The sequence below is a fragment of the Ursus americanus genome, chromosome 14, assembly GCF_024610735.1.
Source record: "Ursus americanus isolate L20-20 chromosome 14, mUrsAme1.1.p, whole genome shotgun sequence".
Taxonomy (NCBI): Eukaryota; Metazoa; Chordata; class Mammalia; order Carnivora; family Ursidae; genus Ursus; species Ursus americanus.
Window position 1 is genome coordinate 61,090,557 of NC_142140.1, and position 12,143 is coordinate 61,102,699.

The window sequence follows — 12,143 nt, forward strand, 5'->3', positions numbered from 1 at the left end:
TGGAAAATCCTCCCTGCCTGGCAGCAAATAGTGATATCCTTCTCCAGATTTTTAAGTTTCTTTTTTTTTTTACTTTTAATTTTAAAAATTAGTCTAGAACTTATTTTAACAAATATTGTGATGAGATGATCTAATAATTCATTTCCCCCCATACTGCAGGTCCCTCAATATTTAACACATTGTATGTATTCCTGCAAGCCGCTGCTACAAGAAAGAGTATTTCCTGTCATTATTATAAACCAGGCTTATTTAAGGGGGGGCGTGTCCTGTCTCATTGATCTGTTTGCTGGTATTTCTCCTGGTTTCTTTATACTGTGAGTTTATATACTTTACATACGTTAGTATCTTACGTACAAACCCCCGTTGCTCTTTCACCCAAAGCTTTCTTAGCCGAAACTTTGTCCTGTTTCTGCTTCTCCTAAGTTTATCCGTTGGGAATGTTCATTAGGGTTGTATTAACCCAAGAACCGGCAAGCTTTTTCTGTAATGGGTCGAATACTGAATATTCTAGGCGTTGTGGGACTCGGTGCTCTATATGCCCTCCTCCTCCTCTCTCTTTTCTTTTCCTCCCTCCGTCCCTCCCCTCCCTTCCCTCCTCTTCTTCCACAAACGTAACATATAAAAACCATTCTTAATTCAAGGCCTGTGGGAAAGCAGCCCGTGGGCTGGGTTTGGCCTGCAGGCTGTCATTCGCGTGCCCGTGTGGGTTTCCTGGGGCTGAAGCAAAGGCCCACACACGGACAGACAACACGTAGCAGTTTATCGTCCCACAGCTCTGGACGCTCAGGATCCAAAGTTAAGGTCTGGCAGGACTACCTCCCTCTCAAATCCGCAAAGGGAGCTCTTCCCTGTTTCTCCTGGCGTCTGGAGCTGCTGGCTGTGGCTGGTGTGTTTGGCGGCGGCGGCCGCGGCTCTCCAGTCTCTGCCCCGGCCGGGCTTCTCCCCGTGTCTCTGACTTCTTACAAGGACCCCAGGCTTACTGGATGACGGTCCCGCCTGACTTCAGTATGACCTCACCTTGATTAATTCCATCTGCAAGTCCCTATTTCCAAATAAGGTCCTGTTCTCAGGCACGGTGGGTGAGGGCTTCACCACATCGTTTTGGGTGGGATGCAATTCAACCCATGACACCGATGAATACGTTTGAGGAGAACACAAATCGAAGGGAACGGCAGAAGAAATCTTTACGCTATTTAACATTTCCACCCAACAGCATCGTATGTATTCTCTGTTAATTAATGTTGTAACATCAAACCATTCTTGCAAACCTGGTTAATCCATGTTCATTCGTCAGAGTAATTTTCTATTTGTCCTGCCACTGCCTCCATAGCCATTTGCATCTGCATTCCCCAACAAGCTCGGTCTTCAGTTTTCTTTCCGTTGTCGCTTTGCTAAGTGTGATGGAGACCATGCTTCCTCCGTAGAAGGGGCAGCTCGGCTTTCTGTGTTTGTCAGCACGTGGGAGTGGGAGCACTTGCATAGCACAGGAGTTAACGAATGTGTGAGTAAAGGGTCCGGTGCCCTTTTGGGGGGGAAGATAATGTCTGGACCCTGCATTTCCCCTGTGGCTGCTGCTCCCTTCCTCCAAGTATGCAGGTCAGATCTGCATCCTTAGAACACCGGCCCCAGCGCTCTTGGAATGAATGTCCTCCTGCGTGCCTGGACGCACAGAGGGGCGCGGGGCCTGGGACCCTGAACTCAGGGAAGGGACAGGGATGAAGCTGACGGGCTGTGATGTGGGCATTTCCCTCTGCACTGTGTCTGCTGCTGCACCTGTCAGGAGCTCACCTGCGGGGCGCCAACCCAGATGCATCTACGCACACGCCGTGAGCGTGCGGTGATCCGAGGAAGTGTGTGTGGGCACACGAGTGTCCTCCTTGGCCAACGGGTGCTGCCTCCAGCAATCGCTGAGACAACAACGTGGGGCTAAGTAAGGGCTGTGACACCAGCCGCCCTCTCGGCCTTCACCAAACCCACCATCAGGGCTGGCGCACCAAGGGCTTGTGGTGTCCACGCCCCCCGCGGGGCACCGAGCACCCGTCGCCGCTGGTGCCCCAGGCGATGCTGTGCGGACCCTCCGTCAGCGCAGCAGACTCGGCCCCTCTTTGGAGCTGCCGTAATCCCATATGTTCCCCCATATGCCTGAACCTTTCTGCAATTCTTCCATCTGTTTCTGGGAAATGTGGAGGAATTTAATGATCTTTTCTGGGGTTATTAAACCGACAGCTGTTGTCATTAATAGAGGACATTCTTTACTGCAGCGTGCGAACGCTAGTCGTAACTCCGGCCTGTCACACGCGCTCACTAATGACTCGCACTCGTCTCAAGACCGGGGTGGTGGGTGCGGACGGCTCCGACGCCAGCCTTGACGAACCTCCATCTTCAGAGCGTGAAACGTCCTCGCTTCTGTTTTGTTCTCTGGGCAGCTTTTGAGGCAAAATGTATAATTGGCAAAAAACAAAAAAAACAAAATCCAATCCGCCAGCCGCTGGCTTTCTTTGAAAATGAAGGAGCTTGAGTGCTAAAAGGGAAAGATTACATTCTACCGTGTGTTTCAAATTACAGCTCATTTTCTGGGAGGATGTTAGAGGCAGAGAGAAACCAGCTTTAATCGTTTAAATTGGGGGTTACCTGCATGGTCACACACTGGGACCTTGGAGGCTGGGCTGTGCACGCTCGAGGAGCCACAGGGAGGGGACCCCTGACCTGGCCTCCACCTGCCCCTTGGACAAAGCCGGTTTCCTGGCCGACAGCCTTGGGGATTGATCTTTGGGGTTCGGCTGGCCTGGGAAAGCCCAGTAGTGGAAGGATGGGTTTTTTTTTTCTCAGCAGATAAGACTCTGAGATGTAGCAAGAGGTTGACGCTGTGGGCAGGGGTGAGGAATCCGGGACAGCAGGGCCGGGGAGAGCCGGTGGCTGCCTACAAGTCGGCCAGGTGCTCCAGGCGGGGTTCTGGCAGGGCTGGGCAGACAGAACCACGTTCAGGGCCCATTGCTGAGAAGCCGGGGGCCAAATGGCCAGTGATTAGAGCAGGAACCAAGACGGCCACCTGTTCAGACGTGGTGGTGCTTGGCTGAGGGTCTGGGCTCCAGGGACTCCTCCCTGCACCTGCCATCCACACCCAGTGAGAGCCCCTGCGGTGGTGGTGGTGGTAGGGTTGCCTGGCGGTTTGCTCTGGGTCCTGGGTCAGGCCAATGGGGAAGACCTGGGGTCGAGGAGGGAGGGCCTGCCGGGTTGGGAGTGAGCCTGCTCCAGGGACTGTTGCCTTAGGGAGTGGGCATCAAAAGGCACAGCACAAACCGAGTGTGCCCAGTGGTCGGGGATCAGGGAGCAGAGAGGCGGAGGTGGGAGGGGACAGCTGCCACCAGGGTCCCTTGTTCTTTTCCAGTGACAGTGTTCAAAAACAGGAATGGAGTATGTGCCCATGTTTTGCTACGCCTGTGGAATATTGAGGAGCCCACTCCCTGCCCTCAAAGCACTTATGGTCTGGTGGTGGGCCGGGACAGACTCTCAAACCACATGGGTGTGGAGGAGGGGCACAAGTTCCTGTCTGGGCACGGGACAGGGAAGGCTTCCTGGAGGAGGCAGCATCTCAGTTGGGTGCGTGCGAGAAGACAAGCAGGGCTCAGCCTGTCTGCAGTGGGTGGGGGTTCCCAGCAGGAAGGGTAGCAGCGTGAGGGCCCGCAGCGAGCCAGATGTGGGCTGGGGTGCTGGGTGGGGGCTGGGAGAAGCCAGACTGGAGGCTAAAGGGGGAGGTGGGTGTAGGGGGAGTTTGGTCCCGGCTATGCTTTATGACTACTGAGCCTCTGCTGACGTGGGCTGCAGGGTACGGCTGTGTTGGTAACTGTGCTTTTCCTACTGGCCTTCATGCTGCCCTTCACGCCAGTTAGAATATGAAATCTGGCAACACGTGGGATGTGAGTGTTTGCTTATGACCTGGCCGCTCTGCTGAGAGCTTTAATCCCTCCATGTGGTGCCTCGGTATCCTCTTGTGGGAGAGGAAGAAGGCAAAGCCCTCTCCCGTAAGGTTGTGCTGGTGGCCATCAGGCGCTCTCCAGGACCCGTCATCTGGGGGCAGCTTCTCTGCACAAGGGTCTGTCCCGCGATATTACTCAGCTCGTGCTCTCCTAGAACGGGGACCCACTGTGACGGCCGTGTCTCCCCTCGGGCTTCCAGCTCCTGCAGCTTTGTTCTGTTTATTTGTGCTGGGTGGAGGCTGGGCGTGTTTTGGGTGCGTGCAAGGAGCCCGTCGCATGTCCCTTTGCAGGCTCTGAGCTGCCCATGGGGTAGCAGTGCCTCCGAAAAAACTCACACAGATTTCACGTGAAGAAGTCACCTGAGGTTGGAGGGCTTGGAGACTGCGATCTTGGCAGAAAAAAATCTAACGCCAAATAAAATATTTCTCAAACCCAAGCAATGGTGGGATCTCTTTTTAAAATGAAAATATTCCAAAGAACTCTGCCCCACTTCTGTTGACTCAAGTAATTCTCATTATAATGTCACTTGAATATGTACCAGCACGAAAGCTGGAGTAAAATTCTGTTTATGGCTCTCATTTCACTCTAAAAGCAAAACAAATGGACAAATTACAGAATGGCAAACTATGAAATCAATAAAATTCAAATTAACAGCATTAATTTAATGGGATGCCGTTTTACCAGACTTAAATCACTGCCCTCCCGGTGAGCCTGGGCTCCTCCCTCCTGTCCCCGCTCGCTCCCAGAAAGCTGGCTGTGGCTCCCCAGCCCCAGTGCCTCCCTGCAGAGCACGCCTCTCTGTCCTGTTCTTCTTAGCCCGCCACAGTTAGCAGAAAAATCCAGGGCGATCCCTGGAAGCTGGAAAGCTGTGGCTTTTAATTTTTTATTTTTTAAAGATTTTATTTGGCAGACAGAGAGAGAGAGGGAGCATGAGCACGGGGAGGGCCAGAGGGAGAAGCAGACTCCCGGCTGAGCAAGGAGCCCGATGCAGGACTCGATCCCAGGACCCTTAGATCAAGACCCGAGCCGAAGGCAGATGCTTAACTGACTGAGCCACCCAGGTGCTCCAAGCTGTATTGTTTTTTTTTTCTTCTGAGATCTTATTTTTTTTTAAGTCATCTCTATGTCCAACATGGGGCTCAAACTCACAACCGGGAGATCGAGAGTCACATGGTCTTCTGACTGAGCCAGCCAGGCGGTCCTGGAAAGTTGTATATTTAAGCCTCACCCCCAACACACACGCGCGTGCGCGCACACACACACCCCCCCCCACACACCCACACATACATGTGAGCCCTCCCTGTGCAACTCTTCCAACTTTCCTTGTGTTGGAAATTTTCATGATAAAATGTTAGAACACATGAGAATAGGAAGGAGGTAAACCTGAACACAGAACGTCTGAGTTCTGCATTCCAGGGGGAGGAGAAAGGTAGCGTCTAGGGTGCTGGGGGGTGCTGGTGACAGCGCTTTGGAGGAAAAGCAGCAGGGGCAGGCTGGGGAGTGCTGGCTGGGGTCGTGCGTTTTCAAGTCGCTTGTCAGGGACGCGTGCGGTGGCGAGGGAGCTGACCGTGTGGGCACCTGGCATTCCAGCAGAGGGGACGGTACCTGCGGGGGCCCCAGGGCAGGTGTGCAGCATGGAGACCCAACAAGGGGCCCCGTTGAGATGGGAGCTTCGAGCCGAATACAGAGACAATCAGACTTATGTTTGAGGAGCGAACTGCGGCCACCCTGTTGAGGGCAGAGTGAAGGTGGGAGACAGAGGTCGGGGGGACCCCGAGGCCATGCGAAAGGGCCAGGGGCCACGTGGCTAGGCCCTGGCCCAGGGTGGTAGCCACAGAGACGCGCAGAGGTGGCGGACTCTTGGCACATTTCCAAGGAGCACTGACAGGATTTTCTCGTAGGGTGGAGGTGAGGAGGGAGAGGAGTCGTTGTCAAGGTGATGCCAGGGTGGAGGTGAGGCTGTGTGGGTTGAGTGACCGGCAGAACGGAGGTCCTGTTTCCTGAGATGGGGAGATGGGAGCAGGAGCGAAAGTCCTGGTCTGGAGGAGGGGTACCACTGATGTTCAGGGGCCGCGGGGGAGGGACAGCGTGTGTGTGTGTCGGGGGGGTCCACAGCCACACGTTGGGCCGCAGAGGAAGACACAGGACCAGCCTGGCCTGCCGAATCCTGGCTGTCCTCGTCTCCAAGGACGTGGCCTGGCTCTTGGGCTAGGTTTTGGAGGCGACCTCTGCTGGCAGTGTCCCTCCCACGCGCCCACGGAGGGCAGTGAGTGTCCCGTCAGTGACACAAAGAGTACCTGCCCAGAGGTTTGCTGCTCTCACCAACAGGCTTGGGGCATTCCCTGTGCTCCCCTCCCCCAAAGGCATGGCCAGGTTCTAACGTCTGGGGGTGGGACCTTCGAGGGTGACCCACCGTTCTAGGTATCCAGGGACGGTCCTGTCCTGGTTTTAACAGGGAGACCCTCACGTCTTGGGAAACTCCCCAGGCCCAGGTAGATAGGGAGGGTTGGTCACCCAACCCTCTGTCCACCTTCCGGGCATCGCTCAAGATCTGGTTTATGCACTGGTTCCCCCATGTCCTTCCAGCACTCTGCACAACCACGTCGAAGGATTCGTGACCTTTGAAAGACTGGTTCAGGAGGAGTGACCGCTCCCCTATAGAACATCTCCTTCCTAGCTACACTGGCTCCTTGCTCTCGGGGGAGGGGGAGGAAGGAGAGGAGGCTCAAACTCCGTGCCCCCGAGTGCGTGCACCAGCGTGTGAGCCAGCCTCCAGGTGCGGCGGCACGTGGCTCCCGCTGCCCTGGGCTCTGACCTCCCTCGTGGCCACAGGGATCTGGCGCCATTGAACCTGGAAGCAGACAGTGTGTGTCTGGCTGTGGAGAAGGACCACAGGGACCCAGGGATCCCCGATGAGGCCTGCTGAATTTATAATGCTCCTCTCCCTGACGGGGCCAGGCTTCTCTGCTCAAATCAGACCCAGGGTGTTCCATGAAAAAGAGAAATAGAATATTGATTGCTCAAGTTGGGTGATAACTAAAATCCAATAATATACCTTGTTAATTTAGTGCAGAAGAGAGAAAAAAAAAGACCACACTGTAAATGTAGGTTCCAGGAGACAGAGGAAGAAATTACATCGTAACACACGTGAGGATGCTAATTTGATACATTCCCGCTATAAATACCGCAGCAGCACATCAGCCCGGAATGAGCAATGGCTTTGCCCCAGCGTACTGGACTCAACCCCTTCTGCTTTCTCCTTGATTGGAGACTTTGAATGAAGAACAGAAATATGACCAGAAGGACCGTTTTTTTTTTGTTGTTTTTTTTTTTAAACCGTAGTATAAAAGCACGACTTCTCAATGCACATGAAAACACGAAACACAGTCTATAATTATCTGTATTTAGGAGACGTGCCATGGATTGCTCTCTGTCCTGTGGTGCTTCTGGAAATAGCAGCTGAGGAAAAATTAGATCTTTAGTTTGTTGGCATGGAGGAGATCGGACGGGTAGTTGCGATCGGTCCCTGAACCATCTCTGAAGTTGCTGGCTTTCTGGGTCACTGCGCGAGGTGCGTAGAAGCGCGGTGGGGCTGCCCCGGCTTCTCCGAACCCGCCACTCCTCTCTCAAGGAAACTGCACATTTGCAACCCATCTGCTGATTGAAGAGACTTAAGTCTGAGGCCTGCAGTGCTCTCCCCTTTCAAGGTGACAGTAATTGAAGCATGGAGCCACGCAATTCTGACATTTATAATTCGGCTGTGGAAAAGGTCAGCTTCCTCGTGGATGGGCAGGGGAGCCAGCGGGAGAGGAGCACGGAGATGTCACATGATGTGTTTGATATTTTCAGGGATGCTTTGATTAATAACGGCTCCAATTTGCAATATATAATTATAACCCCCTACTCTCCACCGTATGGAGTGACTGGCTCTAAAGAAAGCAAGGCATGGTTTCCCCCGAGGAATGGAGGTTCTGAATGGAGGCCCACGAGAACTTGCTGGGAACTGACTGCGGGAGGGACAAACCATCTTCCCCGCTGGGTGCAGCCTGGTGCTGGGGGGGCCTGGAGGCCAGACCATGGAGGGCCTGGAGGGCCATACCCAAGAGGGGACTTTTATCTGGGGGGTGTGGATGAGTTGTGAGCAGGGGGAATGTGGCTGGTTTTGATCCTTTGAGTGTCCCTGCCGGCTGCCAGGGCTGCATGGGGTGGGTGGGAGTTGTGGGGATGCAGGTGGGGACCCCCACCCAGGAGAGGCCGTGAGTGCAGGCTGGCATGAAGGGAGGAGGGCGGATGCAGGGGGAGTTCCCAGGAGCCACACCGGGGGATAACACCCTAGTGTGGGAGATTTGAGGCTGGCACAGGGGCTTCCAGCTGCCCCAATGACCCTCAGAGGTTCTGGTCGGGGGCATCTGCTTAGACGTTCTTGCGGAGAGATGGAGTCAGAGCTGTGCCCCCCCCTGCCAGGTCCCTTCAGGTCACGGACAGGCCTGGCGCTCCCTCTGGGCATCAGGTCCCAAGCGAGAGAACATGCCCAGGGCTCAGGTGTGGAAGCAATTCCAGACATCAGCCGCCCTCAGTGCAGGGGAGAACATGAGGTCATAGTGGTGGGGAGGGAAACCACCTGCTGTCACAGCAGGACCTCCTGTGACACTGTGTGCCCAAGGTCACCAGTGGGGGTCAGGCCCAGAGGTCAACATCCGGCCCGCATGCAGCTTGGTCTGGGGCTGGGGCTGTGCGCCACGGAGGCGGCTGTGTGAGAACTGCAAATACCGGACTACTTCCTCCAGGACGGTCTGACGTGGTAGAGGCTGAGCCACCGCGTCCCCACTTCATGCTGCAGCTGTGTCACTAGAGTGTCAAATTCCCAGGAGGGGAGAGGGAATGCGATCGGCCCAGCTTCGGTCACCCCGAGGGAGGTATCGCCCTCCATTCGTCAATCACTGGTGGCTGGTGGGAGAGTGGGGGTCTCTTCAGGCCAAAGGGACTCCGCCACCACGTGTGGGGTAACTCCCAGGGAAGGGGGCACCGCCGTGAGCCAGGCAGCCCTTCTGTGCGTGTTTTTGGAAGCACTAGGACACCCTCCCCGGGCTCCCCTGGTGTTTCTTTTTTTTTTTTTTTTTAAAGATTTTATTTATTTACGTGACAGAGAGACAGCCAGCGAGAGAGGGAACAGAGCAGGCGAGTGAGAGAGGAAGAAGCGGGCTCCCAGCAGAGGAGCCCGATGTGGGACTCCATCCCGGAACGCCGGGATCACGCCCTGAGCCGAAGGCAGACGCTTAACGACTGCACTACCCAGGCGCCCCAACCCCTAGTGTTTCTGAGCCTAAACCAGCCCTTACGTCCTTGGAGTCTTTGCCCTGGAGCCAACAGCCTGGGTTCGTAGAGGTGCTGATTTTCCAGGGGACACTTCTTCCTTCTGTGGAGAGGCCAGTGCCCAGCATGCAGACACGCCCACAGGCCCCAGATGTTCAGCTCTGCGGTGGATAGCAGGGGTTTTAGGGCGTCTGCCACAGCCACAGTCTGGATCAAGGGACCGCGTGGGGGACCACCTGACCCCGCCACGGAGGCCCCGGCTGGGGGGCCCAGAGCGGTTCCGACCTCGGGGTGGTGGGTCCGTGGCTGGCGGTGGTGGCTGAGCTGTTAGCGCATCAGCAGTCACAGAGACAAACCGGGTCAGTCAGGTCTTTCCCCAGAAATTTCGATTCCAGCTACAGGGGGATTCACCAGCAGTACAGAGCAGAGGTTGGAGGAAGAGGGTCAGAGCGGCCCGTCCTCCCCTCTGCAGCTGCGGCGTGGAGTTGGCCGTGCTTCAGTGTCCTGTCGGTTCTTAGCTTCTCGGGCCCTTTGGGCTGCAGCCCAGCATGAGGCCCGTTCTCCCTGGGGCCGTACGTGTGCGACACCGTCCACCTTGTTGCCACACGGGCCCTCTGCTCAGGGTGGCAGGAGGAGGCTGGGGCGGTGTGGGGAATGAAGCTCCTGCTTATCTTTCTGCTCCCAACCCGGACGTGGTAGAAAACGCATCACCACGCACAACAGCCGTGGAAAGCACAAAGCAGTCTCTTGGAGCGGACACGATTTAAAGAAATCCAGAAGACGGAAGGCCAACGGAGCAGAATCCAAGCCAGCAACAGCGTCTGGGGCGCCAAACTGAGGATGGGCCGACGGGCCGGGAGAGAGCTGGGGCAGCGGTCCTCGTGAACCACGGCAGTGGTGGGGCAGGTGGCTGTCCGGCCCTTGCTCCTTCCCTGTCTCCAGGCTGTCTGAACTGTGGAGGCAGCCTCATGGGATTTGTGTCCCCTTAGTGCCCGCGGCTCTTGGTATGAATGAAGAGATGGACCAGACTGGAGGGGTAGGCAGTAAAGCTACGTTTACTGAGCAAGCGGATAAAGCTCCGGGGCAGGGGGGAGAGGTCCTGAGAGGCTTGCCCTGTGAACTTCTAAGTGTAGGGTTTTTCTAAGCTCTTTTGAGGAACTAGCTTAAGCATCCTGAGGTTGGGCCCCTGTGCTGGGCGCCAGCGTACAAGGAGCCGTGTGCTCCGAGCTCAGAGGGAAAACAACTGAAAGCGACACTCTCCTACGTTGCCTCAAATGCCCCGGAGGATAAAGTTTCAGGTGGGCAAGAACTCGGAACACTTACTTCTCATAATCCATCTGCCCGGGATCACCGTCCTTTTTCCCCTCCAAGAACAGCGCTCGAAAGTTATTATGCTGTTGGAAGAGCAACCGGTGCTTCGACAGGATTAAAATCAGCAGTGTTTTAACTGACTCACGACCGGTGAGTCAGTGACTGCACAGCGAGGAGATCTCTCTCCCCAGTTCAAATCAGAGGAAGTCATGCTGGGTGAATCTCTCTTTTGTCGTTTGGATTATGTGGATTCGAGTCATACTTCTTTTTCTTTTTTCTTTTTTGTCTTTTAATTTTTTAAGAAAACCTTAAGCACAGCGGACACACGATGTTATCCAGTGTCAGGTGTACGATGCAGTGATTGGACGCGTCTACACATCGCGCTCTGTTCGCCACCCGTGTGGCTGCCGTCTGCCACCATATCACATTATTACAACACCACTGATTACTCCCCACGCTGAACCTTTCATCCCTGTGACTCATTTGTTCCATCACTGGAAGCCTGGGCCTCCCACTCCCCTCCACCCATTCTGCCTGCCCCCCACCCTTCTCATAATCCATCTGAAAGCATGAATAGAGAATGAAAGATGAATCAGAGAAGAGGTGGTCTGCAAAACACCAGTACGCATTCAAGATAAATTACGTCTGATTGCTAAAAATAAGGAAGATCTAGAATTAGAATCCCAGAGGACAGGAGTGTGGGAGGGACACGGAAGGGGTGGGGAGGGGAAGAAGGAAGCAAAGGATATTCAGAGTTTCGTTCTGTTCGAGGGAAAGATGTAGAGACTGATTCCTTCCAGATGTTGACAGGTGATGTAGGTTTAAGAACAGACACGGAGTATTTAAGGGTATTCTCTGGAACGATGAAAAAAGAGTATCAGAAAGGGAAACGTGAGAGAAGGAAAATACAATATAGATAGTTGGCCCATTCGCTGACAGGGAGGAAGGAGGGTGTGGCTGGAGGAAGAAAAAACAACAGAGTAAATAGGAAGCACAAAATAAAATAATAATAAAAAAATAATAAAACAGAAGAGTCAGTCCAAAGTAACTATAACTGAAGTACACCTACTGAGATAGCTCTCAGGTTAGGTTTAGAAGTCTGTCGCTCTGCTATTTCCCAGAAGCACATCTGGAACGGGAATCACACCGGGATGGGGAAGACGGAGGTTACGAGCTACACTGAGCCAGGACTAACGACAGAAAAGCAGGCGTTACCCTGCTGACGTTCGATAACGTATTTCAAGATAGAAAGTGTTAAAGAGGGACGACTGGCATTGACAGAAGGGCCAATCGACTGACAAGACACAGCCGTCATGAGCCTCCAGTCACCTAATACTGTAGCTTCCAAATACGGTGCTGCAAGATCTGATGGGTGAAAGAACGGGAAGAGGTGATCTATAAACAGCAAGGAGCTCTTTATCTCTGAGATCAATAGCTCAATAGACCCAAGACATAGAAGATAAGTATAGAGAAGATTTTAATGACATAATCGTTAGGTAATCATACACACGTCCGCAAATATATATATACACTCCAAGTTTT